Source organism: Canis lupus, chromosome 34 (assembly GCF_003254725.2).
Source record: "Canis lupus dingo isolate Sandy chromosome 34, ASM325472v2, whole genome shotgun sequence".
Taxonomy (NCBI): Eukaryota; Metazoa; Chordata; class Mammalia; order Carnivora; family Canidae; genus Canis; species Canis lupus.
In genome coordinates this window covers 10,924,955-10,951,852 of record NC_064276.1, presented here as the reverse complement: position 1 = coordinate 10,951,852, position 26,898 = coordinate 10,924,955, and the positions used below count along the sequence as shown (strand labels likewise).

The window sequence follows — 26,898 nt, the reverse complement described above, 5'->3', positions numbered from 1 at the left end:
TGTATTTGGGGTCCATCTTAGCCTGATCGCATCTACAAACACCTTATTTCCAAACGAGGTCCCAGGATTCCAGGGGGGGCACTGTCGCCCAGCTTGGGCATCATTTGCTTTCTCATAGTGCCGGCGTCCACCCTGACAGAGAAGTCACGGCCGTCAACCTGCTGACAATTGGGAGGACGCCAAGCTCCCCGGCGCGCATAGCCCCTGTGCCACCCAGAGGCACTGGGTGACGCGCAACCACGCTGACCGTGGGCCTGCTGGGACGGGAGCACATGGGGGCCCCATGCCGGGGTGTCGTCCTGAGCACGAGCCAGGCCCGGAGCTGGGCTCAGCGCTCCTCTCACGCAGCACCGCCTCCCGGGGAGAAACGCTGAATGTTGGTGCCGATGGGTCAGGAAACCAGAGGAAGTTGGATGAGCCCTTCGAGGAGCGTGGTGGATGGGGCTCTTGTCAAAACCCTGCGCTTCCAAACAAATAGCAGAACTTGGAAAGCCCTGACAGCGGTGGCGGTTTCCCTGCGCTCAGACTCCGTGGAGGACGCCGAAGGGCATGTGGAAGATGTGATTCGCTCATGTTGTAAAACAGAACATATAGACGCCTGGAAGGTCTGTTTAGCTGAATAAACCGATAATTTGCTAACGACCAATGCAGGTGGTTACAAGATTACGCATGGATGAAGGACACACTTAAAGTTCAAGCTAGACCAGGGGATTCTAACACAATACAGAAGTACTAATGGGGTTTCAGATTTCTATTTTATGATGAAGCTTTAGGAAACTCTAACTTGTTGAGTTTGGGTATGATATCAAAGAATAACCCACATTATCTGAAAATACCGTGAGCGTGCACCTTTCTTCTCCAACCGCGTATCTGCGTGGGGCTCGGTTTTCTTGGTGTTCCTCACCCAACGCTGCATTTGTGCACAGACCACACGAGCCCTGGGCTGTCGGCTACTGAGCCAGACATTATAGAGATGCGAGAAATGTAAAACAGTGCCACTCCTTTCACTCTTTTTCTTGAAAAATAATTCCAATAAAACGTATGCTACTTACGTAAACATGTAATGGATTTGTTTTTATTTTTGAATGAATTAATAAACATTTTTATGTGACCTGTCTTAACTTCCCATACAGCGACCAGCCATGGACAGAAGCCACAAAGGGAAGTGTGTTGGCATCTGGGATCGAGGTGTGGGGGCTGCGCCTGTGAGGGCCGCCTTCCTCCCCCCGAGTCTCCACTTTGTCCACATCTGGATGAGGGAGCACCTGGGTGTGGGGAGCAGCACGTGGCCACCGCGCAGAAGACCAGGTGCTCCCCAGGGTGGCCGGGCACTCTCCGAGCGTGGGGGCCACCGCACCACACAGCCTCCTCGCAGAAGGGGAGTGCTGGCCGCTGGGATCTGGGCGGCAGTCAGATTTCACCACGTCCAGCAGGAAGCACCTTTCTCCTACGCCAACTTGCCTAACAGCGGACACAAGAGGCACAGTAACCAAAGGGGCCCCTCGCCACGTGTTCGCCAGGGGCCGGGGCTGCTGTGCCCACGCCACAGGATTCTCTGATGTGCTCCTAAGTTTGCACACACACACCCACCGTTGCACTTATCTGGCCAACAATGAGCAATGCATTAATTTATTTGGCATAAATGTCATTAAAATAAAGGTTATATGATTTATTTCCCCAAAAGCACTTTGACCTTGACCTCATGGGTCTGGTACAAAGGTCGGGGTCACTCCACCCAGGTCAGAACGCTCTACTTGTTGTGGTAATGTCTGCCTTGCAGGACGACCGTGATGCAGATTTAACGCAGGAAGAGCAGCTGAAGCTCTAGCGGAGGACCAAGCCGGGTGGGGACGTCAGGGTCACCTCCCTGGGCGTCCTGGCTCGGGGCGCTGCTGGCGGGTTCCTTCCTCACACAGAGAATCCTCTTCCCCACAGGTGTACGAGCACGGAGCTGTGTTCTCTGCAGTAAAGGAAGGGAAGACTCCTTTGGGCGGGCGTCAGCTTTCACTTCCCACGGGGACACCCTATGACAAACCACCCCCATTGGTGGCCGGGGCGCGAAGCCTCTGACTTACTGGAGTTGGGCTGGGCTGGGTCTGTGGGTCTTGGGTGCACCGGCTGGCTGTGGGCCCCTGTAGGTGGGTTTCTGAGGGTGACCCAGCACCTGGCCCTGTGCCCCGGCTTCCTGCCCCCAGGCTAGTCTGCCTACATCCATCTCTGGTCCTTTCCTGTGGACAGTGCTCCTCCTGTACCAGCAGGTGAGCCGCCGACTGACAGCAGGAGGCCATGAACACTGTTCCAGGGTGGGGCCCATCCTGAATTTCCAGAGGCAGAGGAGCAAGCTGAGGGCTGGATCACCCCGGTGCGGGGCCTCCGTGGGGATGGGTGTGCGGAGCCCAGGCCTGTCCACTGGAAGTAGCTGGCACCTGCAGGAGGTGGTGCTCAGGCAGAACAGACGGGGGACAGGGACAGATGGGGGACAAAGCCGCTTCTCCAGGGGGAAAACCCCACCCTGGGCTCTGAGGAGCTGGCTGGTGAGCTGATGGGAGCCTGGCCCCCCGACCTTGAGCCAACGGCGCTTCCTGGGCACAGCGGACAGGCCAGGACGGGGGTCCACTGCCCATGGGGCCCAAAGCAAAGTCCCCTCTGTGTGCTGCAGATGGCCTGCCTCTTACCCGTCCCCAGTCCCGACCCCTCTCCAGTGTGGCCTGTGTTCAGGGGGCCAACGGGGAGGCCGGGTGGTCACGCAGAGCAGCAGGGACCGTGGCCTCTCCCTGCGCCTTCGCCTGCTTGGGAGTCGCGTGCCTTTGGTGACAGCCCCTTGTCCCTGACACCCTCCCAGCCCACCTGCTCTTCTTCCGCCAGAGCTTTTACTTTGGAGGCAGTGAACTTTCCGGCCACGGTCCTGGGCCCCGGCCTCCACCTGGAGAAAAGCTCCTCACTCTCCGGGGGGCTGGCGGCTGGCAGGGGCTGCTGGTTTCAATCACTCTGGGCCTCTCCCCCAGGTGGCAGGCGGCGGGCAGTGGGTGGCAGGCAGCGGCGGGAGGCGCTTTATTACCCTCAGGGATATTGCTGACGCTCCTGCTAATTGAGTTTTATCTTCCCCGTGGGTAGGCCTCTTCCCTTTGCATACACATCTGCATACTCAGAGTGAGTTATGGCGCCTGTGCTAATCAGTGCGGCTTGTTTTGTGGCTGGAATGGCCATCGTGTGCCCTAGAGGCAGCCCTGGCTGCGAGGGGGTGGTTTCCAGAAGTTTGCTGGCGTCAGGACTTTGCCACTCGGTGTGGACACTCTGATAGGGAAAGTTTCCTGCAGGAAGAGACGCAGTTGAGGCATGAGCCGTGCTGGTCGGTGACCTCACGTGACACCCAAGAAAACCTACTTCCCATTCCAGCTGGAAGGTGCAGCTAAGTGCCTCCCCTGCTGCCGCCCTGGCTGTGGCCTCAGTGCCCGGTGCGTTCTCCATTCCCCCAAATGCGGGAGGAAAGGCAGGGGCTGGACCACTGTCAGAAACCCTGCTGTGTTGATGGTCCAGATTCACGGGAAGGGGGGCACCTCTGGACAGTCAAAAGGCCCCGGCCCCTGCCTGCTCAGCCTGCCTCTGGAGGGTGCCCTCTGTCCCCTGTGCAGCACTCAGTGGGGGAGGCAACCTGAGGGTGCAGGCAGGTTGGCCCAGGCGTGCAGCTCACTCGATGAGCCCGCAGCCCCTCCTGGTTTCTGGGTTCCACTTCTGCTCCCAAAGGAGCCCTCCCTGCAGGCCTTCTCCCAAACAGCGGGGAAGGGGATGTGGGGGCAGCTCGAAGGGAGCCTGAGCACTCTGCTCTGACCCAAGCCCACCACTCCTGCCCCTGCCCCACCACACGGCCACACAGCCACACTGGTCGCCATGGTTCCCGCCGCACATGCAGAGCATGGCTTTCCTTTCCCCCTGCGGATGGTAAGTGGTTGTCTCCATCCATGTCGTGAGTGTTAGGAGTTGTCACTACGAGGGCCATCTGGCTGTGGGTCCCTGTCCTGACGGCACGGGGTCTCAGACACCGACCTGTCCTCCAGCCATCAGAGGGTGGGAACGAAGGGCATCCTGACTGCGGGGCGACGGGCCTCCGAGCCGGACGGATACCCACTCACAGCGGGAGCCTCGCAATCACACGCTCACAAAAGGTCACATTTGCAATAAGTAAAAGGGAAATGTAGGTAATTGGTTCTGGAGCCCGTTAATACCTCTGCCGGCATGAGAGGCGATCTGATGGACTTGAAACGTTTTTGTTCAGGTAATTAAAAATGAGATTTCATTATGTCATTAAAAATGAGGGCCAGCGAGCTGTTTCCTCGGCTACTGGAACGTTATCGCAAGAGGGAGGTCGATCCAGCAGGTACCGCGCACATGCAGGGTCCCCCGGGCCCTGGGTTGGGGTGCGGGAAGGCCTGCAGGGTGTGGGGATTCGGGGCCACCGTGAGGTCTGGGGGCAGCGGCGGAGACTGCAGGGTAATGGGCAGGAGATGGGGAGGGCCCCGGGCACTGCGCGCGGGGGCCGGGGTGCGGGAGACGCTGCTGCTGCCCGATGGGCCTGGGATGATGTCACAGGCGCCTCATCCTTTCGGCAGGTCCTCAGAGAGGCCAGACAAAAACCGCGACCTGCGAATTCTCACCGTTTGTGCGCTCCAAGGTGAAATGTCACGTCTGAAACAAAATACGGACGTGTTTATGTGTCATCTCTTTCTCAGTCCCAACTGCGAACTCTGCTGGCACTTTCTTCAAACCCTGACACGGCTTCTCAGACACGCAGAATGTCACCGCGTGGGAATCACTGTTCAGAGTTCGGATGGCTTTCCTGTTTCTGTGATCGCGGTGAAATCCGCCCGACGCGGGGTGGCTACCGCGGGAGGCCGTGCGTGGGTGGTGCGGGCCATGCGTCCTGGGCTGGTGCTCCGATCGCCTGCGCCCCCTGCGAGCCGTGGTGGGTGGGACCTGCAAACTCAGCCCTCAGCTCTCCTGTGAAGAAGGATCGTGAGATAACATGTCTTTATTTTTTTAAGGCACATTCTCTGGGTAAACATGATGCTTCATGAGACCCTTCTTTTAGTCTGTAAATAGAACAAACAGTTTCCACCCAGATTTTAGGGTTAAAAAAATATATATACTGAAGTAGATGTTTTGTGGCTGGAAGATAAACCTTTATCAACGAAATCCCAATTTTATGTAAAAAATAAAACTATGTGATGGAGAAATTGTGGTTTATTTCCTGGTTTATTTAGTGCCTTTCATCATTTGGATTCCCAGCATTCAATCTTATTTTTAGCTAAAAGAAATTCACGATTTAAAGTCTTCTGCTTTTCTTTGCAGATTTTCTTCACTCCGTGAGTGAACTTGGCTGAGGAAGATGATTTTCCCTAAACGTTTTCTTATGGTTAGAAACCCGGCACCCAGGGCTGTGGTTTCCCAGTGACCCCCGGCCTGCAGGGGCAAGTGCAACTGCCCTGGGCCTGGACTCCGGCCTTGGCACCATGGTCCTAACTGGTCCTGGGTAAGGGTGGTCCGTGCACCCCTGAGCCCCCACGTGTGGGCATGCCTCTCCTACCCACACGGGCCGATTCCTCTGAGGATCCGCTGCTTCTCCCCTGCCCACCCTGGCGCTAGTGTCTTAGTCTTTCCTGCTTCCCTTGGGGCAGCAGGTGGCAGCTGATGTCCAGGGCAGTGGCTGCCGTGGCAGTGCCTGTCCCCTTTGCCCCCGTGGGACCCCCTGCGCTCCCGGGGAGGGGTGCCCTGTCCCTCTTCACTCCCCTGCTGTCCTCCACCAGGGCCCCTGTGCACACATCCTGCTGCCACGGGCATGACACAGGAGCCACAGCAGACGCCTGGCAGTCGTCCCGTGGGACTCAGCTCAGGCCTCAGAACCCGAAGTAACAGTTCTCACCTGGATCAGCTGAGCCAGCCTCCATCACCCTGGGTAACCGTCATGGGCAGGAAGGGGGAAATGGAACTCTTCATCTATACTCACAAGTCACACCAAATCCAAGGTAATTCAGGGGTTAGCGGGTGCCCCTTGCCCAGGCTGTAGTCATACTGGGGGAGTGGGCATGCTCCTTCTGGAGCCAGGACAGCCACCTGCAAGCAGCCCCCCTGAGGTGACACCTCTGGTAGCAAGGCCCCCTCCCAACAAAGCCTGGTGACTGCTGCTCCCTGCTCTGCGGGCCTCACAATGCAACAGTCACCCCGTGTGTACTGCACGGGCCGTGATCCCCGTGACACCCGCTTGCCACCCCACACTTGGGTGTGGCCAGCAGGCATGGCCCATCCACACACCCTCCTGGGTGCTCAGACCCCTGGAGGAAAGGGCTGTCCTTTCAAATCCTCCCCCAGGACCCAGGCAGCAGGCGGCCGCCCCTACCTGCCTCTGTTTGCACCTGGCCTGCCTTCCATGGGGCCCTCAGGTTGCCCAGGGCCAGGAGGCTGAGGGGAGGGCAGGTGGTGCCAGGCCTGGACATCCACCCCCTGCCCAGTGTCCTCCTCCAGCCCCTGGAAGCTGGGCTCTGGCTGGGGCTCTGGCTGGGACCGACTGGGTGCCAATGCCTGCTTCTGACCCCCCGGCGTGTGCTGACCCGGCCGGAGGTTTGCTGGCACCGCACGTGAATGGTGAGCATGCCTTCCAGTGCCCACGTTTCTGCAGGGCGATCTGACGTGCTCAGGGCTTGGACACAGTCTTAAGAGTCTCTGCAACAAATGCATTTCAGCCATTTTAATAAGGAAAATGCTGCTTTTAGCCTCATCTTGAATTCTGCAGTGCAAAAAAGGAAAGATATGTCCGTGAATGGCCATATCTACTTGGCAGATTCTGCCCACGTGGTGGCTTTAGAAACTTGATTTAAGATCGGCCACCACTGGAAGTCTCAGTTTAAAGGAGAACCAAACTAGTAGAGCATAATATAAAAAATAACTCTGTTTCCTTAAAAATATTTTATTGATCATTTCAAAATGCGAAATAGTCTTTGTACTAATAAGACAGAAATTTTAATGTATGAGGATCAAGTGAATTTACTACTCACATGAGAATAATACAGGGTATGAATCACAGCACGCCCCCTTCCCCCAACACGGTGCCTCTGCAGAGGCCTGACGGGACTCAGGGCTGATGCTTCCCCGCAACACAGCCAAGCTTCCATATCAGCTCAATTGTCACAAAATTTAAAGAAAATCCGTATCATTTCTTTTCTTTTTTTAAAACCAGGGATATTATTTTTATATTACTATGAATAAAAAAAAAATGTGTTAAAGACAGTCTTCGGGATTCACGTCCCTGTCACTTTTACCAGGAACACCAGGAACGCTTTGAGGACAGGCCACATGAAATAAGGGAGGCTTCTCGTGCCTGGAGACAGAGCTTCTGCAGGGAGGGGAGGCCTGACGCGGGGGCCAGGGGCCTGGCAGTTCCGCAGGAGCACGAGGCTCCTGTTGTAGGGGGACTGTCGGCGTCCTGCTCGACGTGGGTCAAACCAAATTTGTTTGGATGTGACCTGGGTTGCCTTTTACCTGCGTGTGCCTGCTGGCGCTGTTCCCAGCAGAGCAGGTGAAATGGAAGACACAGGCCCTGGACCGGCAAGCAAACCCCCGACACCGGTGGAAGCGTGGATAGGCCATCCCGGTGTCGCCGGAGGGTTTCAGGTCTCCCTGTGGGCTCTCCTCTCACGTGGGCCCTTCCTCTCCCGTTCGGAAGGAGGGTTTGGGGCAGTGACTTAAATTATCTCTCCGACAGGAAAGATCTGATCATCTGCGGCCAGTGAAGCGTGGAGACCCCCGCTCGAAGAGGCCCAGTCCGTGAGGGGCGCCCACGTCGGGGCAGCTGCTGGCTTCCGAGGGCACCCGCCAGCGAGCAGGGAGGCCGGCCGTCGGTCCCGTGTGTGCCACTGGCACAGTAACAAGCCTTTTTTCAGGTGGTGACTTATTTGTAAAGGCTCGGGTGTTCTCCAGTGTCTAATTAGTACAGACGCTCATTCTTCCTGTTTTCGAATGAAATAGATTTTGAGGAAGATTTTAGCTCACCTGGGTCTGGGTCTGCGAACCCTGTGGCCCATGAAGTCATTTGTTATTTTATTGTGACCGTGCACACGATGCAAGGGTGAGAGAAAGGTCAGCAATAACTCTGCTGTTGCATTTTAGCCTGGAAAAAATGTAATATTGATCGATAAGAAAATGGGAGAGCACAACTATGAGCGCCTTACGTGATCTTCTCCGACCTTTACCCGCCATGTTGATTCTGTTCTTAAATGTTATGTCTCCCGTTCAAAAGGTTTGTCCTGTTTAGTCTCCTATTTAATTAATACATGATCTTCTTCACTCTCTCTAATGTTGCAACAAGACATTTCCTTGATTTCCTTGTTGAACCATTGTCCTTACTCCATATTCTCTCTGCCACTCTGACCAGTTCACGCGGCAATCGGTTTGTTTGGAGCCGCCACAGAAGCCCATCAACGGGCATTTAATACCTCTGTCTTCCCGCAGGTCTTTGGAACAAAGCGCTGTTTCAGATGACAAAGCCCTGCGTGGGTGAGCACTCTGCTAGGAGGCTGCCCCGGTGTGTGCATGTGTGTGTGCGCATGTGCATATATGTCTGCCTGGGTCTTGCATACATGTGTGGACGTGTGTCTGTGTGCACGTGTCCATGTGCATGTGTCTCCATGTGCATACAGGCATCTATATGTGTCTCTCTGTACATGTGTGCACGCATGTCTGTGTGCATGTGCATATGTCTGCATGTGTGTGTGTATGTGCACATATCTGTGTGTGCATATATCTGGGTGCATGTGTGCATATGTTTGTGTGTGTCTGTGTGTACATGTGTGCATGTGTTTGTGTGCACGTGTTCATGTACATGTGCATGTATCTGTATGTGTGCACATGTCTGAGTGCATGTGTTTGCATGTGCACGTGTATGCGCATGTGTGTGCATGCTGTGTCTGTGCATGTTTGCATGCATGTGTGTATACATGTGTGCATGTGTGTGTGCACGTGTTCATGTACATGTGCATGTATCTGTATGTGTGCACATGTCTGAGTGCATGTGTTTGCATGCGCACGTGTATGCGCATGTGTGTGCATGCTGTGTCTGTGCATGTTTGCATGCGTGTATACATGTGTGCATGTGTGTGTGTGCACATGTGTCTGCATATGCGTGTGTGTGCGCCAGGATGTGACCCCCCTCCAGGGCACATGAGCCGGGAGTGTCTTCCCTGGTGGGGGGGCCAGAGTGCAGGGCGGGTCCAGGAAGACAGAGGTGTGCCGGCGGGGGCTGTGCAGAGAGGCGCCGGGGGCAGGAAGGTGGGCTCAGCCCAGGGTTCAAGGGCTTGTCCACATGGCCAACAAGTTGGTCGCACCTGACCTGGGTTGGATACTGTCCCTCCAAATTCCTGCCCACCTGGAACCAGCAGATGTGACCTTGTTTGGGAGCAATGTCTTTGCAGATACGATGGTGTTGAGAGGTCACGTGACTTGAATCCATATGACCGGTGTCCTCAGGAGAAGGAAGTACAGACTTGGAGGTGGAGCTGGAATGAGGTGTCCACAGCCACCACGGCAGGCAGAGGCCTGGGTTGAGTCACCAGGAGCCTGCAGCAGGAACTTCCCCAACCGCGTCTCCATCGTGGACATTGGCCTCTGCCCCATGAGACCACATGCTGCAGTCTGTGCAAAGTGAGGTCAGGCCCCAGGGGCAGAGGGCTTCCCTGGGTTGCCTCCCACGCACAGTGCCATCAGCTCCCTGGGGTCACAGGTCACACACAGGAGCTGGAGTTGGGCTGTCCCCAGGGTTACCAGGCGGGACGTGTGCCCCAGGCCTGGCAGGGTGGCTGCAGGAGACCAGTCCACATTGGCATTTCCCATGGGCAGGCGAGGCAGGGGACAGAGTTGGGGGTCCAGCACAGGGGTCACAGAGGAGCCACGGGGTCCCCGAGAGTGCTCCCTGCTCCCCATGTGGGACAGTCCTGCCCCGTGGAGGCTGGGCACCTGTACCGGGTCGCTGGCCATTCCCGGGGAGGCTGCCGCTTGTACTGGTGCTTCTGTGAGATTCAAGACCTGTGCCTGGTGCGGGTTAACCACGCGGGGGCTGTGCTGGGGTGGGAGGGGGGCTGGCGAGGCCGAGGACCCCGGGGCCCTGCCACTCCCCACCGTCTCTGCGCTCCTTCAGGGGCTCCTCCGTGTCCTGTCCCTTCTCAGGGGACAGCAGGGGAGGAAGGATGAAGATAAGGCCTCTCGGGGCGAGGTTATCTAGCTGACCTCTGGAGAGGCTGAAAGGGGAGTGTTGTCACCCAGAGGGCACACAGGGGTCGCTGGGCGGGGAACAGGCACCGGCTGCCAGCCCGGTCAGAGGCAGGCCCGTGAAAGCAGCCCAACGGCCTGACCCTCTGTCAGCGCCGTCAGCGCCACCGTGGCTCCCAGACGCCCAGACACGCCTGCCGGCACGCATGAGTGCACGCGCGAGTCCCCTCGGAGGGGCCCAGGCCTGGGGGGGCGGGGGAGGCCTGCGGGGGGCCTGGCGGGCCTGCGGGGAGCAGGTAATAAGCTATTTATTGAGACGTGGCCGTTAGAATAATGACCGCGCTAGGAACCGTCTGGGAGCCTTCTCCTTAGTTTGGTTAAATCCCTGGTCCCGTTTTCTCCAGGCCACACCCGGACTATCAGGTGGGGACAGGCAGCTTCTTTGTTTTCGAGAAAATAGGCATTTCACTCTGTGGGTTCTGCATTCATTTGTGAATAAACAGCCTCCTGCATATGAAAGACTGTAGAATAATCTCCATTTATTCAGACCCAACACAGCCTCGCCCAGTCCTGGAAGCATCATGTGATGGTTCATTCCATGGGGAGAGGAGACTCAGAAAATAGGCTTCCCCCCCAAATAATCATTGTTTTGCAGTTCCCTGGGATTTTTTTAAAAAGATTTTATTTATTTATTCATGAGACACACACACACACAGAGAGAGAGAGAGAGAGAGAGAGGCAGAGACACAGGCAGAGGGAGAAGCAGGCTCCATGCAGGGAGCCCGACGTGGGTCTCCAGGACCACGCCCTGGGCCAAAGGCAGGTGCTAAACCTCTGAGCCACCCAGGGATCCCAAGTTCCCCGGGATTGATTTGAGGGTGGCGAGGACGCCGTGGTAGGGTGCTAAGCAGAGCTTTCCAAAGCGAGCCCAGGGCACAGGTTAATGTCCTCACTTAACAGAGCGCAGGGGGCTGCAGGTGGGATGGGGAGGGCCCCCCACCCTGCCCAGAACTCAAGACACTTTCGAAGCTCTCTGGAAGGTGCAGTATTCGATACACACCCACATGTGGGTGGCAGGACTGATTCTTGAATTCCCTTCACAGGAAAGATGACTTGGTGTCGCTCTTTGGAATTACAACTGATTTTTATATCATCATAAAGATACCTTGACCCTGTTTCTTAATAAGGTATGTGTTATTAATCATATGTTACACACGTGTTGCCAAAGCGAAAATAATTTTTCAGGGCAGAAGAGGTGTGTGTTACAATGTTTTAAAGAGAAGCTTTCTAGTTTATAAATTCTGTTCTATCAATAAAAAGTGATCAAAAGAATAAGCCCCCCTCCCTGATACCCTAATATGCAAGTGAGAGGGGAAAAGGTATTTTTAACCAACATAAATCTTTTTTTTTTTTGATATTTTATTTATTCGAGAGAGAAGGAGAGAGCAAGCAAGGGAGAGAACAAGCAGGGGGAGCGGCAGAGGCAGAGGGAGAAGCAGGCTCCCTATGGGGAGCCCAATGCGGGACTCGATCTCAGGACCCCGGGATCATGATCTGAGCCGAAGGCAGACCCTTCACCGGTGGAGTCACCCAGGTGCCCATAACGAAGATAAATCCTTAATTTATATTCTGTAAACTCTGCTCAAAAAAAATAACTGGACATTTTGTGTGCCTAGGAGTGGTTGGGTCAGCCGGGCTGTCCGAGGATGTGGAAGCCTTTGTGTGAACGCTTCATCCCAGGAATGTGAGAAATCTAGAACACGGGAGCTGCAGGTGCGGTAGGTGTGAGGGACCGGGGTGTGCGGAGGGGTGTGTGAATGAGTAACAAAGGCACCACGGGTTGGTGCTCTGGGTGCTGAGTCCCGCAGGCCGCGTGGGATCCTGGGCACCCTGTGACCGTTCTTGGGGGGCCACACGGGACAATTCAGTGCACATTCTCAGCACACAAAGGAGACATTAGGGAAGCTGTGTGGAAACGTTAGCTGTTTGGGAGTGGCCTCTGGGTTTCCTGTGGACCTGCTTGTCGCCCGCCTTCTGTCCCAGAGGGGCTCCCAGGCTTCACTTGCAGACACCGCGCGAGTCCCTGGGGACTCAAGCACATGAAACCATGTGGGGAGACGTGGTGAATTCACCTCCCAGCTGTGGGCGCATGTGCATAGACCTCGGAGTCCCATGCTGGGTCACACGCTGGTCCCCATGAGGACCCCAAAGGCTTTGGGCTTGGCAACAGACACTCCTTCCCCCACCGAGACTGCGGTGGCCAAGCACACTCTGGAAATGCGAGCAGTGTGTGATCAGGGCAGTGGCTTCCCTCGTGTTGCCCGTTTGCTCCACGCCAGCACCGGGAGAGCCGTGGCAGGGGCGGGGCGGGGGGGGGTTGCTAACTCAGGTGAGACGATTGCACAGAGACGGCTTCCTTGGCAGAACCCCGGACAGGCTCTGGCTTTTTCATAGTTACCCAAAATCTGAATCAATTGGGCACTTTCCACTTTTCATACACAGAAAATCCCTCCTTTCCAACCAAGCCTTTTGCAGTGGCGTCTGTCCTAGTGCCTGCCACCCCACCTGCCCCAGAACCTGCCACACCACTCGCTCCAGCACAGCAGGAAGCTGATTCAGGACATACGGAGCCTCTTCCATCAGGGATCCCCATGCTCTGAAATCAAGGCCCTGAGGGCTCCTGTCCCCGAAAACGGGGCCCAGTGATGGGTGCATGTGTGGTGTTCAGGCTGTCCTCCAAACGTAGTGGTCAGGAATTGCTCTGTCTTCCAGCACCGGTTGCTGTTTTTTTTAAAGATGTTATTTATTTATTCATGAGAGACACGAATTCACACACACACACACACACACACACACACACACACACAGAGAGAGAGGCAGAGACACAGGCAGAGGGAGAAGCAGGCTCCATGCAGGGAGCCCGACGTGGGACTCAATCCTGGGTCTCCAGGATCAGGCCCTGGGCTGAAGGCAGCACTAAACTTCTGAGGCACCCAGGCTGCCCCCAACGCCAGTTGTGACACAAAGTGAGTCTTCAAGAAGAGGTCCAGTCAGACCCTCCACGTTCCCAGGGTTTCTGTGTTCCCACTTGGGCCCAGGTGGGTACCCATCTGGCCTCCATGACCCACACCTGCTCTTCAGCTCGCCAGCATTCTCACGAAGGCCCTGTTCTGTGTAATTTGGTCAGAGGTGTGATGTGCTGTGTGACTCAGGGTCCTGGCTTCGGGGCACCCTGGGCGGGGGCGCTGGGTGGGGGCCATTCCCAGTGTGGATGTCACCATGCTGTCCACGGACAGAGGGCGGGCCCCTGGCTCAGCCACACCTGGGCCAGAGCTGCCACAGGAGGAGAGCCCAGGATTTGGGTCTCTGCCTCCCTCCTCTCCCCCAAACCTATCCTCCACGTGGTAGCAAGTGAATGACACACAGCCACGCTCCAGCAGAGTGGCCACGCTGGCTACATGGCACAGGCCCACAGCCAGGTAAGCAGAACACGGCTCCTGTATCCACAGGTATGCTCGGGGTGTGTCCTCCCCATGTCTCATGCTGGAAGTCCTTACTCTGTGCTCAGCTGAGGAGAGACAAGTGTTTGCCGGGGACAGAGATGAGCTGAAGGCCATGAGCTCTGGTCCAGATCCCCCCGATGTGACCCCTCAGCGCCCTCCTGGGTGCGGGCTCCCTAGTCTGTGTGGTGCTGCAGGGTGTTCCTGTGACCTGTGAAGCACATTCACTTTATTATTTCCATGTGCCTGGCCTTTTCCTACCAAGGACCCTGGATGGCCACACGACAGCTGAACGCCTGTGATAACTGTTTACAAAGAGAGTGGAGTGGGGAGGACCATCCTCAAGACAAGGTAATCACGTGTTTACAAAGACTCACCACGTGGTTCCTTAGAGAGCTGCCCCCTACCGTGCAGTCACACACATGCACACATGCGTGAGCACATGCATCACACATACATGTATAGATATATGCACACATGTGAGCACACATGTGAACACATGAGCACATAGGTACACATACACACGCAAGCATGTATAGGCACACATACACATCTATGCAAGGCCCACATACACAGATACTTACACACATGAGCACACAGGCACATATACGTGTATACACATAGATACACGTGTGAGCAGACACACATGAGCACACAGGCACACATATGAGTACATGCAGGTACACATACACACGTGCAAGCACATGCAGGCACACATGCATGTGCACAGCCCACTTGCTCATACGTGAACATACATACATACACATGTTTGCACATGTGCGAGCAAACACTCATACATGGGAGCATGCACACACGTGTGAGCACATACGCACACAACATCCACATTTTCAGTGGCCTGGGTTTTCAACGTCTCGGTTCTCCTGGAACTTTCCGGAGCTACACGGAAGGTATGACATGACATTCTCTGGAAGCTCTGGGTTGCCCAGGGACGCTCTGTCCGTCTGGACCTGCGTTTCCCTCCTTGCTCGCCCTCGGCCCCCGAAGCGCCGGCAGTGACAGCTGGAAGGCCGGAAAGTGTCGGCGAGCTGCCCTTTCCTCACCTCTGCCTGTCACGTCGGACCCTCTGCCGCCGTGGTATTTGGAAGCGCTCCCTGCTCTAGGACGTGAGCCAGCGGCTGCCAGATGACACCCGTCAGCCGGCCGGAGCGGCGCTTGACCTCACAGGCATGTGCTGGGGAGAATCCACAAGTGGGGGGCGGCACTCAGCGGCCATCTGGCACATTCCAGAGGCTCTGGTGACCTGGGGATGACAGGCGCCCCCTTGCCCCTTCTGAAGGCCGTCCCTCCCTCCAAGAGCAGGAGAAACAGGCCCAGCGGCCTGGAATATTCATTCATCAACCAGACCGGCCGGATCTTGGAAAAGCCGAACACTTCTCCGTGTGCTTCTCCACCTGGGGGCAGGAATGTGGGGCGGGCGGCCTGTCCCTGTCGGGGCCTGCCTGCGGCCTCTCTCCTCTGCACCTGGCTCAGGTGCCTCTGCCTGGGAACTTAACCCTTCGCGTCCTGACCACGGCCCCGAGGTGGGTCCCAGGGTGCGGGCACAGGGTGGATGTGGGGGCGCAGGCGACAGCTGGGATGTGGCTGGCAGGTGAGGCGGGGAGTGTGGCCGGCTGCCCGCGGGCCTTGTCAGGGCCATCTAGGACTCACACTGCCTCCGTCCTGCGTTTCGTAGCTTTCTAGGCAACAAACATACTTCTTAACAATATTTATTAATATTATATTAATATAATAATATACTATATTAATATTGTATTAACAAAACAATAAAAATTCTGAAAAAGAATTAAAAATAATTACAAGATTGCTTTATTATGGGAAGAATGAGACTATGGGTTTCATCTGGGTTTTATGGGTTTTACTGTATTTCTGATTTCTTATTTTTTTTCTAATTAATAGACTTTTTTTAGGAGCAGTTTTAGGTCCATGGGAAACTTGATGGGAAGCACAGACGTCCCATGTCTGCCCCCCAGGCTCTCCTTTTGCTGGCTTGGCGCGCTGGTGGGGAGCACCTGTCACACTGGTGAGCCAGCACTGAGACACCATGGTTCAGTCTATACAGCTCATCTCGGTGCTATAGCTTTCACGAGTGCGGACATGTGTTACACAGAAGCGCTCTGCTGCCCACACATCCTCTGTGCCCCACCTGTCCATCTGTCCCCACTGCCACCCCCAGAAACCGCTGATCCTTTTACTGCCTCCATGGCTTTGTCCTGGACACACATGACGTGTGACCTTCTAGTGGCTTCTTCCACTTAGCAACATGTTCCGAGGTGTCCTCCACATCCTGTACTTTCATCTCCCTGCTCCATGGGCTTCTCGGGTTTCTACCCCAGGCCTGCCCATGGGCCTCTATGCTTCCCTGCACGGCGTGTACCCATGGCAAGGCCCCCATTTCCTCCTTTGCCTCGTGGTGCAGGGTGGTCTCTTCCACTGGTTTAGCTGCCGCTTTCCTCTGGCCATGAAACCTGTTACCCTCCCCTCCACTCAGAGCTCTGGTGGCTCATGGTGTATGGACGCTGGCACACTTACAGTGACCAGGAATGAGCTGTCTCTGGGACTTTGGCTTGGCCACCCTCAGCAATGATGGTGAGCCCCAGTGCTTCACACATGTGCACACACACACACACACACAGACATGGTGCACGAGCATACATGTCTAAACACATGCATGCACAGACATGTGCACACACATGTACAGGCACACAGAGATGTGTGCACATGTATGACCATGAGCATGTGCATACACTTGTACACAGATGTATACACACGTGCACACGAGTGTACACATGTGCACGTATACACGGACACATGTGCACATGCACACATATACTCATGCATGCATGCACATATTGATGCTGTCACATGGCATCTAGGCAACTTCAGACATAAGGAATGGCCAAGCCACTGGGAAGCCTAGACCAGGTGAGTGTGGAAGGAGGGCTGTGGGAGGACAGCAGAGGGGGATGTGTTCATTTGTGTCCTATTCCTGTCCCACCCTCACATGGTGCACATGAGGACACGGGAGCCTGTTCTCCTCCTGGGGTCCCTGCAGCCTGGTTCCTGTGGGGCTGGAGGAATGTGCCGTACAGTCAGGATGCAGCACATGTAGTAGGCCTGGGGGCTGGCCTATTACTTCGTGTCCCGTTCCCCCCTTCTTCCCCCATCTGCATGGGAAGTTCAGTACAGGCCCTCTGGCTCCTTCCAGAATGATCTGCCCCCCACCTCACAGGTAAGTGGGAACCCCAGCCCTAGTGCCCTATGCAGGCAGGTGCACTGACCATGGGTGACTGTTCTTTTTTGCTTGTGGTAGAAGGCAGGTGGCCAGTGCCCCTGGCAGGACATTGGTACCCACATGGCTGTGGCTGTCTGGGGCTGCTTGTCTCATGGGCCCCCCCATGTTTGTCTGCCCCCCACGGCCACCTCGAGCCTGAATTCATGCCTGGCAGAAAGTGGGATGTGACTGCAGATGGCTTTATCTTATGGATTCCAACATTCTCAAAGCCCCTGGTGCAAAACCCCATGGACCTGGGCTCAACAAAAGCAGCTTCTGCCCTCAAGAAGCCAGAGCCCCGCAGGACTGGGGAGCCAGCCTGCAGTGACTGCCTGAGGCCACTGCAGGCATGCATTCCAGAGTTATGGAGAAGCTACCTCAGGGCCGGGGATTGTGGGGGGCAGGGGCTCCACAAACCAGATGGTATTGGAAGGGCCTCATCTTCCAGCCTCTCTAGCTTCATTGGGGCCAGTGGGGAGCTACTCATGCTCTCAGGCCTGACCCTCATCACCCTGCAGCCCTGTAGCCTGCCAGGCAGACGCACAGGAGACAGATGGCTGAGCCAGTTTGTGGGGGCCATGGGGGCCTGCGGTGGGGCCCGTGAGGAGGCCTGGGGTGGGGCTGCAGCCAGAGCACAGCCAGAAGCCCGACTCAGTGGCGCTGTCGTAGCAAACACCCCCGAATCTCCAAGAGCTGTGTCTCCCCACCTTTCCACGCCGGCTGTGGGCTAGCTGGCTCTGCTCTGAATCTGTCTTCATCCTGGCCCGAGGGGGCAGCCGCCCCAGTGGCACAAGCCTTCCTCGTGTGGATGGCTGGACGGGGGTCAGGGTGGACGCTTGCAGTTGCTCTCACACCTCCTGGCTTAAGTGGCTCACGGGGCACCTGCCCACATCCCATTGGCTAAGGCAGGTCCCATGGTGGTGCCCTGAGCCCGGAAGGCAGGGACTCACATTCTCCCACGGGTGTCGTGGCGAGTCAGGGAAGTGGGCTCCTTCCCTAACGGGGAAAGTCTCAGTGGGCCCGGGTGTCCTGAATGTGCTCGTGATGCTCCCACTGCGCAGTGTGAGGGCTCAGGGCAGAACCTTGTAGACCGGGCGGGCCCTGCAGCGTCGGGCCTGGTAGTAAGGCTGTGGGGATTGGAGGCCACGTGAGGGCACCTTTGTGGGGTGTCTCCATGGCCGAAGAGCCCACTTATGTCACACAACCTCTTCCATAAAGAATGTGACTTAAATGTGGAATAGACACCATGCTTGTTCATTAGACGGATATCAAATCTTTTTTTAAACAGGTACTTGGATGTGAATAACTTCTGTAAGTTTAAATGGGCTGATTAAAACAGCAATTGGTGGGCATTTAGTGTCAATCAAAAACCTTAAGTTGAATTATTAGCTGTAATTGGAGTCCCGAACCCAGCTGGTGGGGGCTGCCGGGGCGGAGGCGGTCAGCACAGCCCTGGGCGTGAGGTCCCTTGGGGCATTGGGTCCGGGTCTCCTGCAGGGGTCTGGTGGGCGGGCGGCCTCTTGAACCCCCTGGGCCTCCTGCCGGCCTGCTCGCAGAGCCAGGACCTTCTACCCGGGGGACTGTCCAGAGGTCCGGCCTTGCCCCCACGGGTCTGCCCGAAGCCACCATGCTGGATGCACTTGTGTGCACGGAGACGTGAGGGGCTTGTCCCCTGCAGGAGCCCTGCAGCTGCACAGCTGGAACACCACCGGGCATTTCCTCTGCTCAGCGGGTCCTTGTGACAGCGGGCGGCACTGCAGCCACCCCTAGATCGGCTGAGGGCTGGACCCCGGGCAGCCCAAGCTCCGAATTTGTTCGCCAGCACCCAGAGACCCTCGCCGGTGGGCCCGTGGTGACTTTCCTCCTGCAGACGCTCCACCCCATCTCCCCTCGGGAGTCGGTCCCGGGCTGCGGCCTGGACAGCGGGCAGACGGCACACCCCTCCTGCAGAGATCCTGCTGGGGTCTGCGGGCCGACCCCACCCCAGGTCCTGCTGGTCCCTCGGGGCCCCGCAGAGCTTGCAGTCGAGCTGAAGATTGGGGCTGGACACACATGCACAGTTCGGCCCTGCAATGCCTCGACCGTGCCCCATGTCCCGTGGGAGGCCGCCGACTGTGGCCCTGCAGACAGTTGGGGAGTCATTCATGTCAGCGATCCTGTGTCACCACAGCTCCGTGGTGCTGTGACTTCTCCACTGTCCATAACCTTTCCAGTCCCTGACTTAACAGGTTAGAGCTGAGGCTTGAGTTTGTTCGCAGGACTTGCGAGGGGACCCTAGGGGTAACCTGGGAGGTGACCCGGGAGGTGACTGCCCTCCCCCAGTGGCTCCCACCTCTCCCATTCCCACAGTCTTCCTGCCCATTTCCCCTGCCTCGGGTCCTTCTGTCCTGGCAGTGGGGACCTTCAGGGAGAGGATACCACCTACAACATGGGTGCCCTGAGGAGACGAAGGTGTCAGGAACAGTCTGGAACTGTCAGGATGTGCACATCCTCTGTGCCTGGAGGCATCCTCAGAAGGGGCCATGGGCAGCTGGGGGGTCCCCGGCTTACATGCCGTGGGAGAGGCAGCGTGACAACCAAGGAGGTTGAGGCCAGAGGCTCCAGCAGCCGCGTGTCGGGGACCCAGGTCTGCAGGGTGTCTCTGGGGTGAAGAAGAGCCACTGCCTCTCCTCCGGAGGCTGTGCCAGGTCCCTGATACAGGTGGCCCCATGCATGGTGCCCCCGGACCCCAGGGCGGGAGGCCATGTGCCGCAGGCACCCTTGTCACAGAGCCCATAAATCACCGCCACGGGAGCCCTGCCACCCCGGGACTCACAGCCACCATGTCACTAAATGGCACTGACTATTATTGCAGAGCAAATAAATGGCTATTTCACTTTGCAGATTACCTGTAATTGTGCTTGCACTGTGTCAACTTCAGGTTTAATTGGTGTGTAGGCTGCGAGGCATGAATTACGGCACGTGTAATTTATTTATGCAATAAAATTTACCGTTAACCAAGAGAGGAAAAATAAAGAGAAAAATAATATGTTTCACACTGTAATTACATAATAAAGTTTAAATTAGGAATATCGTGGGGACCACAGACTTGCCCCAGACCAAGGAAAATGGGGAAGCTGAGCCCTCACTTTACTTCCAGCCCGGATGTGTAGAGGGCAGGGCTGTGAGGCTCAGTGCAGGTGCCACAGGGGTCAGTCCTGGGAGCCGAGGATGCTTCTCAGCCCAGGGGGCGGATGGGGGTGGACAGCAAGGACCCCTTTTGATGAACATTATTTCCTTATGTGAAAACGAGTCTTTGTGAAGACGGCTTCTGGGGTAGCGAGGTTTTCCAGTTGGAGACGGGCTGAGGAGACAGCTGCACAGCTGTGCCTTCGCATTTGTTTTGAAGGTCCCCAGCAGAGGTGCACAAGAGCTCCCCACTCTAAGATGGTAAACAGTAGAGCTCTGGCTTCCACGTGACATTTCCGGCAAAAAGAAGCTCCCTGTGCTCACTCATGGTCCATATGATTCCTGAAAGGACCAGCACCCAGGGTGCTCCTGCGACTCAGGCATAGGAAGGACAGCAGGTCCATGGGCATTGGGGTACAGCCCCGCCAGGCCCCTTATTAGTGAGGAAGGAAGGGGCACATTCCCAGGCAGGACAGTGAGCTGTAGAACTCAGAAGGGACACTTCGAGGTGGGCCATCCAGGGCTTGATGGCCAGGGAGGTGGCTGCGGGCCACTGCAGGGACAGGGTGGAAAGGCCTCTGCAGATGAGGTCCCTTGGGGGACTGCTCAGAGTAGCCCAGGGCACCAGGGATGGCCAGACGACAAGGAGGTTGTTGACTCGGTGGGCTCGCTGGCTCACAGCCCAGGCCAGGTTCTCCCAGCTGGCTGGACACCTTCGTCCTCAGGCTTGTTGCTGCCACCGTGGGGGTACTTGGGACAGCCTCGCCCAGGGCCCTGAGGAGGGGAAGGGAGTAGATCCCTGGGAGGAGAGCCCATGGGGACAGGTCCTGTGGCCCTAGGAAGTCTCTGAGAGTTTTCTTGGAGCTGCCCGGCCCTGACAGGGTATTGTCCTGGGAAGATGGCTGTGAAGCTACCTGGACCTGGTGAGACCTGCTCCTCTCTCCTCCAGGTGACCCTGGTCTTCCTGGGCAGAACCTAGCTTCCCTGAGGAGACCTGACCAACCATCTTGGCCTTCCCAGAGATGCATCTGTCCCAGGGAAATAGCAGCAAAAATAAACTACACCAAAGTAGAAAGCTTTTGTGCAACAGAGGAAATCATCAACAAAACGACAAAGCAATGTAGTCAATGGGAAAGGATACTTGCAAATCATATATATGATACGGGGTTAATATCCAGAATATAAAAAGAACTTATATACTAAAAATAATAATAATAATAATAATAATAATAATAATAATAATAATGTAGTTAAAATATTGGCAGAGGACCTGAAGAGACATGGCTCCACAGACGACATCCACATGGCCAACAGACACATGAAAAGATGCTCCACATCCCTCGGCATCGGGAAAACGCAGACCAGAACCTCAGTGAGATCCCACCTCACATCTGCCAGGAAGGCTGAGATCAAAAAGACAATAACAGGTGTTGATGAAGATGCAGAGAAAGGGGAGCCCTTGTGCACTGGGGGTGGGAGTGCAGGCTGCTGCTGCCATGGTGCCTCAAGAAGTTAAAACTAGAGCTGCCCTAGGTCATGCCCTTGCTATGCCCAGGACCCAGGAATCATACGACTAGGTATTTATGCTCGAGAATATAAAAATACCAACTTGAAAAGATACACACACTCTGATGGCTACAGAAGCATTGTTAATAGCAGTCAAGGGGCAGCCCTGGTGGCTCAGTGGTTTAGCACCTGCCTTAAGCCCAGGGCGTGATCCTGGAGACCCGGGATTGAGTCCCACATCGGGCTCCCTGTATGGAGCCTGCTTCTCCCCCTGCCTGTGTCTCTGCCTCTCTCTCTATCTCTCTCTCTCTGTTTCTCATGAATAAATAAATAAAATCTTAAAAAAAAAGTCAAGTTATGGAGGGAGCCCTGATGCCCATCAGAGGTGATGAATAAAGACGTGGTCTATACACGACGGAATGTTACGCAGCCATCAGAAAGGATGAAATCTCACCGTGTGCAACGATGTGGATGGAGCTAGATAGAGGCTGTGATGCTGGGTGAGGTAAGTCAGAGGACAGATACCATGTGCTCTCACTCATACGTGGCATCTAAAAAACACATGATATACGCACAAATATCAGACACAGACCCAAAAATACAGAGAACCAACGGGCGGTTGCCGGGGCGAGGGCCGGGAGGTGCGGGCTTGCAGCCGCAGATGAGCAAGTCTCGGGAAGGAAGGCCTGCAGGGGAGCACCATCAGGGATGCTGAGACCGGGCGCCTGTGGGTGTGGGGAGCACCGCACAACAGCCAGACACGGCAAGTCGGAACCTCGCACACCTGAAACGAACGTAGTCTCCACGCACAGTAGACTGTATTTCAATTAAGAAAAATAAATTACTTTAGTTACAACATTTTAGCTCTAAATAAGCAATATAAACTTATTTATGTCTACCTCAATGCACCTACATTAGATTAATTAAAAAACAAAACAAAACAAAGCAAGGATGCATCCGTCCTGCATGGGTGTGTGTCCATCCCACCAGGGTCCCCTGGCCTTCAGCTCCTTGTCCCGTCCGGCCACACATTCCAACAGGCAGGGCTCACAGCATTCAGGGTCTCTCAGCCTGAAATCCTAGCCAAGCACAGACGTCCCCACAGAGTTTGCAGGCAGGTGCGTGGGAGCCAGCCACACCTGGTCTTCTGCTGGCGCGGGAGGGAAAGTGCGTGGGTTGGGGGAATTTCTGTGGATTTTGTTGAGAGGGAGACAGAATTAGCTGCTGCTCTGGGGTGGCATCCGTCTCTGCTTCCCGGGTTACAGTTAGGGCCAGTGGGCAGAAGCCGGCGCTGCCCCACTGGACCTGTCAGGGACCCCATGCCGCCCAGGGCCCCGGGCTCACTCAGCACTCCTGCCGCTGCACGTGACCACTCTGGTTTTACCCTGGGCTGCTGCCCCATCCCGTGGGGGAGGGGCCAGTGTGGTCACCTGGCCATGGAATCAAGGGTGAGGCCAGACAGCATCGGCCTCTGCTTTCAGGGGCTGGGCACCACCAGCCGCACTTGCCACACCAGCCGTCCATTGTCTGCGTCCAAAGCATCACAAGCCTATAGCCACAGCCACCCTATTCCTAATACGGCCCTGCTGTTCCTCGTGCCCGACCCTTCTGTGGGTACCTGGTCATCAGGAGTGGTCGATGACGGCCCTGAAGCTGGTCCAGGGTCCCAGGCAGGGACAGGGTCTGGCTGTCCACAGCCAGCAGCTGGTCCCATGTCGGCATCCTGTTCTTGCACCCCGAGCACCGACAGCCGAAGACTGGTTCCCAGGCTCCAGGCCCCAGGGAAGGGAGAGGGACACCAGGGGAACAGCCAGTGGCCGTGTGGTCTCCACAGAGGAGTGGCCCTGTGGAGCTCGGAGGTCTGGTGGCCCTTTAGCCCAGAGCTTCATCCACACAGGGCAGGCTGGGGACGTGGGCTGAGTCCAGGAGGAGCGCGTCCCCTTGGGGAGGCAGCTCTGTGCAGCCAGGAAGCATTCCTAAGCAGAATGGACACCTGAGGGCAGCCAGCCAGCAGCCTGACATAAGTGTCCCAGGGGCCCGGAGGGAGGTGACACAGCAGCTGCCTCCATGCGCAGTGACACCTGACCAAGCCCCTTAGGGATAGACTCTTGTCCCCTTTCCTCCTGGCGGCCAATCCCAAGATGCATCTCACAGGGCTTCCGGGTCACCGGGCATCGGAAGCCAGTTTGCTGTGGGCGTGGCCAAGTGGCCCAGCGGTCCCTGCCCTGGCTCTGTGCCCTACTTGTCTTGGGACCTCTGCTCGAGGAAACGGGTGCCTGGGGGTCAGGCTTGGCTCTCGGGCTGCCTGGCCCAGGACCACACAGATGTGAGCACGAACGGACCCTGGATGGGCCCTGTCCAGTTGCCTGTCACGTGGACTCTGGTTACATATGGGGTTAGGCCAGCAGGCAGCTGGTGGGTGTGCTGTCCCTGTTCTCACACCCATCCTGCGTGTCCATGGCAAAGCACGGGTTCCCCGCTATGCAGGCTCTGATTGCTGGGCCTGCAGCCCTGAGGTGTGTCTATTTGATTTCATCCAGAAGAGGGATGGAAGTTGGGGGTCAGCCCAAGGCTCTTCCAGGAAGCAGTAGGTGCTAGACCGTAGGCTGGTCCTTCTGCACGAGGGCAGGACCCTCCCTCCAGCTGAGGGTCGAGGGGGTCTCCTGCCTGTGCTGCCTGCATGCCAGGGGATGGAGGCAACCACCTGCATCAGGGGGTCCCTCTCCTGACCTCCAGGAGCATCCTTCTCCTGACCTCCAGGGGTTCCCTCTCCTGACCCCCAGGGGGTCCCTCTCCTGGCTCTAGGACTCTTGCATGGGTTCTGCCCCTCCCTTCCTCCTCCTCACATTCCCACCACAGGCTCACTGATCAGCTGGGTTCTCCCCCCGACCCTTCCACCCCCTCGGTCTCTCTCCCACCCCTACCTGTGGGTGCAGGTGGTTGCATGCAGACAAGCCTGCCTGGGTGGAGGAAGTGGCCCAGACCCAGGACCCTTGCTCGTGGGGTCCACCTCTGTCCAGAACACCTGAGCACTCAGGTGTGATTGCTCCACGCAGTTATTGAGGGGCTGTGGGCACCGACCCCGGGGAGGCACCCAGACAAGGACTCCTAAGGACAGCAGGGAGCAGGGTGACCCCCCAGGACAGGGGCTGAGATGGGGCACAGCTGTTGTCAGAGTGTCCCTGGGTGAGCCTGAGGGGCAGGTGGACAGAGGCTGCCATGCCGTGACAAACCAGGCTGGGGGAGCCGTGCTGCTGCTGGTGGGGCCCTGGAGAGGGTGCTGGTGGCTCCATGGGCTCCGCAGTGGGTCCTTGGAAGCAGCTCGAGGCTCTGCCTAAGTGGCTTGGTACCTGCTGGAAGGTGTTATCAGGTGGCCAGGTGTTGGCCTGACGGAGTCCGCTCCCCAGCAGCCCCTGCCGGCCGGGCCCCAGCACCCAGGAGCAGCCTGCACTCCTGAGGAGGGAGACCCGCGGTGCTCTGCTGACCTCAGCCGGGAGTGGGGGGGTGAGGCCGGGATCGTGACGGCCCCTGCCTGAAATGCCTCACCATCTTTTTTTTTTTTTTAATTTCAGTGTATTTTAATTAGACAGGCAGCAATACCAAATTTACCTATATTAAAGCAATTCTTTTCTTTTTTTTTTAAATAACTGAATTCTACTTTATTGATAGTGACCATTTAGTCTTTATTCTGCTGTTCGGTCTAGCAGCCAGTTGACACTGTGGGCGAATACTGCTTCCTCTAGCCTATGACACGCCCATCTTACTTACAAATTTAAATTCCCCAACTTTCTTTTATCTTTACCAGACTCCGGAAAGATCTCCAAAGGGCGTCTAGAGGGCTGTGCCCCTGGCAAAGCATCCATTGGCAGCTGCTTTTTCCTAGAGTCAGTTTTCTTGAAAAGACTTGTCACCGTCACTCGAGCAGTAATTGCTAAGACGTGCATACAGAGAACAACTGGGAAAAATTCATCGGGATTGTGTATGCGCCGAGGGAGGGCATCACCTATGATTTTTATTTTTTCGTCAACTCCTCTGCGGTTTCCCACTGTAGAAGTGTCTACAGCAACTCTCAGAGCAGTCTGCGTGGACGGAGGGACTGCAGTTGCCCCAAGGACATGGGGCTCAGCGTGCTTCACTGTTGGACATTTGTCACAACCCGAGCTGTGCAGGTGCTTCCCCCACAGCTAGAAATTGAGAGAAACGCAGCCAAACAGCGGGGCGGGAGGGGAGGGCGATTTATGCTCTATTTCTCTCCGACACAAAAGAGTAATGGGGAGGTCATGTGGGCAAGGTCAAAGGACAATTTGACTTTTGCAGGATGACCTGGGGCCATCTGTCCTGTGCAGAGCTGATGAGCTGTCAGCGCAGGGTGAAGTGAGGAAGGGGGGCTGCCTTACTGATGAGACCCCACTGCCCCCTGGACGGGGCACCATGCACTGCTCCCGTGCTCTGTCCTGAGGCCTGGGGGCGCACAGCCCAGGAGGGGGTCCCCCAATGGCCCTGCAATGGGTCTGCCCTGGGGACTGACCTCAGCAGAAACCATGCAAAGCCAGGAGCGCCCACTCTTCGCTTAATTAGAAGCTATTCCTGCCGGGGTGCGGGGGGGGGGGGAGGGCTTCCCTTCCAGTCACTTCCATGTAGAACCCTTTGTCTCCCTCCCTCTGAGATGGTGTGGATCTCTGACCGCCGGCCTCTGCTTCACTCTGGACGACACAGGGAGGTGGTGCCCGGATGGGAGCTGGGGGGCCGCTGGCCCTGACCCAGGAGCTGCCCAGCCACCCCATCTCCTGTCCATGGTCAGGGCCACCTCCTGCCGCCATGACTGGATGCACCATGCCCAGCGTGTCATGACCCCTTCCCAGCATATCCGCGAGATGCAGAGGCTTGCCTGCCCCTCTGGGCTTGGTCTCACTAACTGAGAAGCCAGGAGCCGTGGGAGCCCACTGGGACCCTCATCGAGGACCCGCGCTCTGTGTGTGCGCCCTTTGGACACTTTACAGGACAGGCTTCCTCTTCAGAAAGACGGCTCTGGCCATAAGCACAGACTCGTGATCTGTTTGCAGGCTTGCAGGTGTCTCACGGCAAGTGTCCAGGAATCGTCTGGATCATTCTGTGCCTGAGCTAATTTAGAAAGAAAGCGGCCCCCACCTTTACAGTCTCCTGGAGGGACGCTGACCCAGG

General features: G+C 56.4%; 2 long non-coding RNA genes across 3 annotated transcripts; one reads left to right on the top strand and one right to left on the bottom strand.

Moving 5' to 3' along the window:
• Nucleotides 1-1,122: 1,122 nt before the first annotated feature.
• LOC112662742 (uncharacterized) lies at nucleotides 1,123-6,150 on the bottom strand. 2 transcript variants are annotated; one of them, XR_003138788.3, is made up of 4 exons: nucleotides 5,918-6,150; nucleotides 4,653-4,995; nucleotides 2,076-3,311; nucleotides 1,123-1,960 (listed from the first exon to the last, which is right to left on the bottom strand). It is a non-coding gene; the product is annotated as an uncharacterized LOC112662742 (long non-coding RNA). The 2 variants fall into 2 exon arrangements; XR_007408184.1 differs by lacking the exon at nucleotides 2,076-3,311.
• A 5,199-nt stretch (nucleotides 6,151-11,349) lies between these two features.
• Nucleotides 11,350-12,544, top strand: LOC125754349 (uncharacterized). The gene is made up of 3 exons (XR_007408317.1): nucleotides 11,350-11,438; nucleotides 11,684-11,845; nucleotides 11,928-12,544. It is a non-coding gene; the product is annotated as an uncharacterized LOC125754349 (long non-coding RNA).
• The last annotated feature ends 14,354 nt before the right edge of the window (nucleotides 12,545-26,898 follow it).